We start from the raw sequence: 6,898 nt of genomic DNA, 5'->3' as shown, positions 1-6,898 counted from the left end.
TCCTGCAAGAGGTCTGAATTTACAATGATGAGAGAGTCCATCAAAAGAAAGAGAAAGAGATGTGGAGAAAAGATTCTTGGAAATTTGACGACTGGAAAAATGACAGTTCTTGCCAAGGATTTTACTGAAAAATAACAGGAGTGGGACCAGCTATCTGTGGGGTAAGGGAGATTTTAGTGTTGACGTCTTCCACTCCACAGAAAGACACAGATTCCTACCCATTAATCTCTGGTGGGGTCAGCAAGCCCTTCTGTTCATAGTGCAGCAGCAGTCAAAAATGTTCTCAAAACATTTCAATAGGATACTTCTTTGTAAAACGGAAAAATGGCATGAGCGTATGCTGTTTGAGGGTTCCAGCCAAAGCTTTTATAAAAAATGCCATGTGACAAATAAGAATATTTTTAGCACATCCTGATATGTATTAAAACCTTAAGAAGTTGAACAAGGTATTGTGAATATAAAATTGATAGTTGACAAAAAGCTGAAAATACATTTATTTGTAACACATGAAGCCACTGAAAATGCTACTAAATCTAAAGGGTATTTATTAGCAAAAATGATAGTAAGTTTATAAAGCTAGACAGAGTGTGACGATAGTCACACTGATCACAATAAGAAGAAATGACTTGGAGCTATGGTAAGAGTTAGGTTTCTTGATACCTTGGTCATGGAGACTGTAAAATTTCACCTCTCCGAAGATAAAGAACACCCCTTACCTGTCAACCACCCCCTTGCATAGATGATTGAGCCCCACAATGTCAACGATGGGCAACTTCTCTTCTATGCCTGGGAGGAAGAACTGCAAGGTGCACTGCTGGTCCCAAGTGTTCAGATTATATGAATTAGGCTCTCTGAAGTCATCAGTAATTCAAATTATTTCTGTAATTTAGAATTTTGAGTTTTCAGAGTCTTTTCAAGCTTCTGTCACTAGTTACAAGGTTTGGATACTTTCAGTGAGGTTTTCATGCATTCACAGCATCCATAGTATTCTAGGAGCTGTAGTATCTTTGAGGGTAAACACCAAATATTGCAGTATTTCTGATGAAAGTGTGTCACTTGGCACAACTTGGCCCTGTCAGTCTCAAGTAAGGTCCTTTCCAACCCTAACTATTCTATGATCCTATGATTCTATGATTCTAAGTAGCACAGTATCATCACCAAGGTGCTCTCTGCCATTAATACCAAAGTGCAGTTGATGATAATTAGTTTTGCTCACAGTTTCTGTCTGTTTAACAAATGTTTATTCACGCTGAAAGGTGTTTAACTGGAAGAGAGCTCCAAATTCAGGCTAACCTCAATTTTCTATCTTTTTTAACAACTTTTGAGTAATTGTTTTCTCAGAATCGCAACTATTCCTTTAAAAAGTCATATAAATACAGCTCCAACAGAGTACCAGATATCCTACAGGCAGGACTCCAGAAGGTGCCTGCTAATCTTTTCCTGTTATTTTCTTGATCCTGCAGTGTCCTGTACTACTGAGGAAATGAGACAGTGAACCAAAACCAGCTCCCTAGGGAGCTGTCAGAAAAGATGCTTTGTCCCTAGACTGTGAAGATGATTTTTTTTCCTGCTACTTTTAAAAAGATGATATCTCTGCATAGACTTCTTGTTGGGACTTCTCTATTTGGTGTAATGATGAAAACATGCACAAACTAAGCATGCACAAGGTGCAGATAATTCTGTGTGCTTACCGTATTCATCATTGCTGGCATAGCTTTGGCCCTGCAGCATGCATCTGACAGGATCTGGGTGGCCTCTGCAGTGCAGAAGGCAGTGAGGAACATCTGAGGACTAAGCTGTTTGACACAGTATCACAGATTCACACAATCACAGAGTGTTTGAGGTTGGATGGGAGATCTGGAAATTGCCTCGTCCAACTCCTCTGTGTAGAGCAGGGTTACCTACAGCACAGTTGAGTTTTTAGTAACTTCAAGGATGGAGACTCCATAACCTTTCTGGGAAACCACTCTGGACAAATGTTTGACCACTCTCACAATCAAAAAGTTTTTTCCTATGTTTGAGTGAAATTTCCTCTGTCTCACTTTGTATTTATTGCCCCCTTCATTTCACTGGATACTACTGAGAAGAACCTGGCTCCATGTTCTTTACCTCCCTTCCGACTGGTAAGCTTCCCTGAGTCTTCTCTTCTCTAGGCTAAACAGTCGCTGATCTCCCATCTTTTCCTTGCATGGCAGATGCTCCTGTGCATAACCTTTGTGGTCCTTCACTGGAGTCGCTACAGCATGTAAGGGACTCTTTTGCATTGTGAGCCCAGACCTGGATCCAGCACTCCAGATGTGTCTCACCATGCTGAGAGGGTCAGAAGGGTCACCTCCCTCAGCCTATTGGTAGCATTGTCCTAATGCAGCACAGGATGCCATCTTCAAGGACAAATTGCCAGCTCATGTTCAACTCGGTGTCTACCAGGACCCCCAGGTCTTTTTCTGCACAGCTGTTTTCCAGCTGGTCAGATTCCAGCTTGTCCTGGAGTTATTCCTCCCCAGAACAGGACTTGCCATTTCTCTTCGCTGAATTTCAGAAGACTACTGTCATCCAAGGTCCCTCTGAAAGTCAGCAAGCTCATCTGGTGTGCCAGTCATTCCTTCCAGCTCTATATTGTCTGCAAACTTACTAAAGGTGCATTCTGCCCATTATCCAGGTCATTAATGAAGAAGCTGGACAGTAATGGCCTTAGTACCAAACCCTGAGGTCTCCATTTGTGACTAGCCTCCCTCTGAACTTCATGCCACTGATCACAAAACTTTGAGCATGACAGGTCATCCAGTTTTCCATCCATCTCACTATCCATTCATCCAGCCAGTACTTCAGTTTGTCAATGAGGATGTTATGTGAGACAGCGTTGAAACCCTTACTAAAATCAAGATAAACAGCATCCACTGTTTTCCCATCGACCAACCTAGTCATTTCATCATACAAGTCTATCAGTTTGGTCAGGCATGTTTCCCCCTTTGTAAATCCGTGCTGAGTACTTCTAGTCACCTTCTTGTCCTTCATGTTTGTAAGTGGCTTCCAGAAGGATCTGATTCTTCACCTTCCCAAGGAGTGAGGTGAGGCTCACTGGCTTGTAGTTTCACAGATCCTCCTTCTTCCCGTTTTGCAGATAGGAGTCTCTCTCTTACAGTTGTCAGGAACTTCTGCTGATTGTCATGCCCTCTCAAAGATAATTGAGATTGGCCTTGCACTGACATTGGCCAGCTCCTTCAGCACTTCTTCGTGTGTCTTATCAAGTCTCGAGAGCTTGTTTATATCCAGTTTGCTTAAATGTTCCCTAGCCTGATCATTCTCTACCAAGTCTTCCTTGCTCTAGACTTTCCCTCTGGTCTCAGGGTCTGTGATTGCTGAAGGCTGTTCGTACCAGATAAGATCAAGGCTAAGAAGAAAGTAAGAATGTCCATGTGCTTTGTCTGCAAGTCTCCTGCCTCCTTCATCAGTAGGCCCATGTGTTCTCTAGTCTTCCTATTTAGCTGCTTATACACCTGTAGAAGCCACTCTTGTCATCCTTTATGTCCCTCATATTTAACTTCTTGTGGTCTTTGGCTTCCAAAACCCTGTTCCTGCATGCTCAGACAGTGTCTCTGTAATCTTCCTAGGTCACCTGCCACTGCTTTCACCTCTTGTATACTTATGCACAGTGACAATTCCTGTCTCTGCCCTTCCCTTCTACTTTGCTGTGGCTTGGCAGACAGTGTGGCCACTTGCCAGAAGTGCTCAACCAAAGATGTAAATGGTTTGGCTGCCTTATAAGGCACAGTGACTGCTGCAAGCTGCAGCAGCAGAAGTCGCAGCTAGCAATTGAGTTTTGAGGTCTTGAGTAAAACGACTGCAGTTCTCACCAGTGATTGAGCACTGTATGTCTTCTTCACTAGCTCTATGTCAGAATCTGAATTAGTTCATAAAAGATGCTTTTTTTTTTCCCCAAGCTGAGGGCCTGAATTCCATATTTAAGCCCCAAACACATTTTCAGAACTTGGCCATAACCCCCCTGGGATAGATGGGTGTAATGGAAGTGTGAGACAGCTTTAACCGTGGCAGAGATACTGAACAAAACTGGCATGCAGAAGACATAAGTATGTGAATATTGCAAAGGTAATATTAATGCTATGGCTGGTTATTATCTTTTGATAAATCTTTGTTTAACTTTGGATAGCCTGTAATTTTGCTGGCAATGAAGTTTTTTCTTGCTAGAACAAGAGGACATGTCCTGTATTGGCACTGTTCATGTTTTGGGGAATCTCAGATTTTTCCTCCATCAGCTTCCTTCAGAAGTAGGAAACTATGCAACAAACTATCTTTTAGCAGTTCTGATGTTATCAATCTATTACCGTGCCTGTTGATTATGGACTTGTTGCTAAAAATGTCATTATTGTACTTCTACAATGTCATGCAAAACATAATCCATTTGACTTCAAAGAAGAAATCAGAACAATAGACTGGTTAATAGCTTCTGTCATATTAGTTTGGGAAAAGTTGTCATTTTAATGCAGGCAAAGAAGCCTCAGACACAAACTGGACCAACCACATAAGGGCAAGTCAGTGTAGAGAAAAGCATGAAATAACAATAAAGCAGGAAAGTGAGGGCACATGTGACTTCATTTCCATGTCAGCACCCCATCTCACGAGTTGTCTGGGCACTGTGACACCCTCTGTGGCAGTAAGCTAGAGGGAGAAGCAGCTACTATGAGGTGGCCCCAACGACTCCACTCTGGCTAGTTGCCAGAGTGCCTTCTGGGCCAGAAAGATCTGCATCTCCTGCTGCCACTTCAATTGCTGCCATCTAGTGTCAGCTTGTGGGAGGACAAACAGCAAAGGTTGTGCCTGTTTGTACTGTGAACGGGTCAGAGAAGATGCTCCCTTTTTGCCTGGAGAAGTAAATTGACTGAAAGTATTACTTCAGCCATGGGACAAGCTAGCTTCACATAGCACGCTCAAAGGCTGAAGCAGTTGTCCAGGAGCCTTGGGCTACTGACATTTTTATCCTGAAGGGGTTTGAACCTACACCCTCTATCTCCCATGAAAGTGCCCTCAGTAATAAGATAAGCTCTTTCTGCTTCTAACCTATTTCTGATGGTTGTCCTGTCACATGTGATCCCATCTCTGCCACTTCTAGAGATGCCACCGCAGTGACTTGGATTGCTGTCTTGGTTCTGTGTTGTGTCAGTAATTTGGATCATGACTAAAGTTAAGTGTTCTTACCAGCTTCCTGAGGCAGGCAGGACTTCTGGTGTCTATCTCTTGCAGTGCTCCAGAACTGGAACAGAATCAGTCTAGGTCTTGGAGTATTGGTAGGGCAATTAATTTGCTCACTCTGGGTGTCCAGTTACCCATGTAGGAAAGTATTATAATGAAAGAGTTCTCTGAAACAATCAGATGAGATTCTGTACGTGCTCCAATTATGTTAAGAAACAGTCCAGTCACTTGATAATAGCATTTTTTTTTCCATTAGAATTTTTTCAAAGACTTTTCTTTTTCTTGACTGCAGTATCCTAACTGATGAAGAACACACACTTAAAGGAAAAATCTATAGGTTTTTTGCTAATGGATACAGCGGGGTTTTTGGACAGAGTCATGACTCCTCAGGCATTATTTCTTTGTCTGGAATTTTTTAAGAATAGGGATCCTTTATGTGTGCAGTATATATATCTGTACTGTCTAAAATATTAGCAGAACTATTAAAGCACAAGTAAATACGGGAATGTTATGTTGAAAATCTCAGTTATTTCTAATTGATGAAAATACCCTGGTGTTTATACAAAGCTACACTGTGACTCACAATGAAATGAAGTCAGCAAAATACCAGACGTTTTTACATCCAAAACAGAGACAAGTGCCATATGTTCATAAAATACTTTTCTCCTTAGTAAATGTTTATGAAGAAAATGAATGGATGATTTCCAGAAAAAAAAACTTGTGTAATATTATTTTCACATAACAAAAGTATTTTTCCTTTAAGGTTTTTTTTTTATTTTCATTTACTTATTTTCATTTTAAGTCAGTTGACACATGAAATTATCTACTATGCCACTCATAGATACATTTTTATTGTGTCTTGGTGCCTAACTACTAAAACAGAAAAAAATATGGGAAAACATTTTTCTCTGTTACTGATTGATGGGTTGAGGATTTGATGCCTGTGGTCAGATTGAACTTAAGAAAATGTTGAACCTGGTGGAACCTGATGTGAAAAACATTACCTCAAACTTGGTCTTGAAAGGTACTGAATTCAATGGAAACTGATTCCTCTAAGAGGATAGTAAGAGTAAGATTTCTCCTTCAATTATGTAGGAATTGGGTAGAAGCAGATTTAGTCCTGACACTAAATATTCTCCTCCTTAGCTTTTCTGCTCCAACTGGAGTAGGATTTTTTGCTTCAATTGCTTATGGATCTTTTTGCAATAAGGATACGAAGCTGTTAATCAATGTTTAAAATATAAACCAGTGGATGTGGCATATGATAGAACAAACCAGATAATACAGGTAGGTAGGATGTGTTTGCTTTTACAATATAAAGCCAAGGAATCATTAAATGAAATTATTAGAGGCAACGTCACAGGAAAAAAAAACCAAAAACAAAAACAAAAAAAAACCAACAGAAAACCAACCTAGGACATGCTTTCACTGAGAAACAAAGTTAAGCTATGGAACTCCTTGCTGAAAAATATACCATGGCTGTTACAGGTTTACATGGGTTCAAACACAATTGAGCATATTTGTTAGAGAAAAAGATCTACCAAGAGCCATTAACTAAATAGATATGTTTCCAACCAAGGAAATCCCAAGAGCAAGTCACTGAGGTCTAGAGATTGTAAAGTCTTACTCCATGCTTATCTTGTTCTTGTACTCTTTCCTATTCATCAGCTGCTGGATTGACCTGTGCTGT

Source organism: Pezoporus wallicus, unplaced genomic scaffold (genome assembly GCF_028554395.1).
Source record: "Pezoporus wallicus isolate ANWC-B61680 ecotype Strahan unplaced genomic scaffold, APGP_CSIRO_Pwel_v1 scaffold_6446, whole genome shotgun sequence".
Lineage (NCBI taxonomy): Eukaryota > Metazoa > Chordata > Aves > Psittaciformes > Psittacidae > Pezoporus > Pezoporus wallicus.
This window is presented reverse-complemented; position numbering follows the sequence as displayed.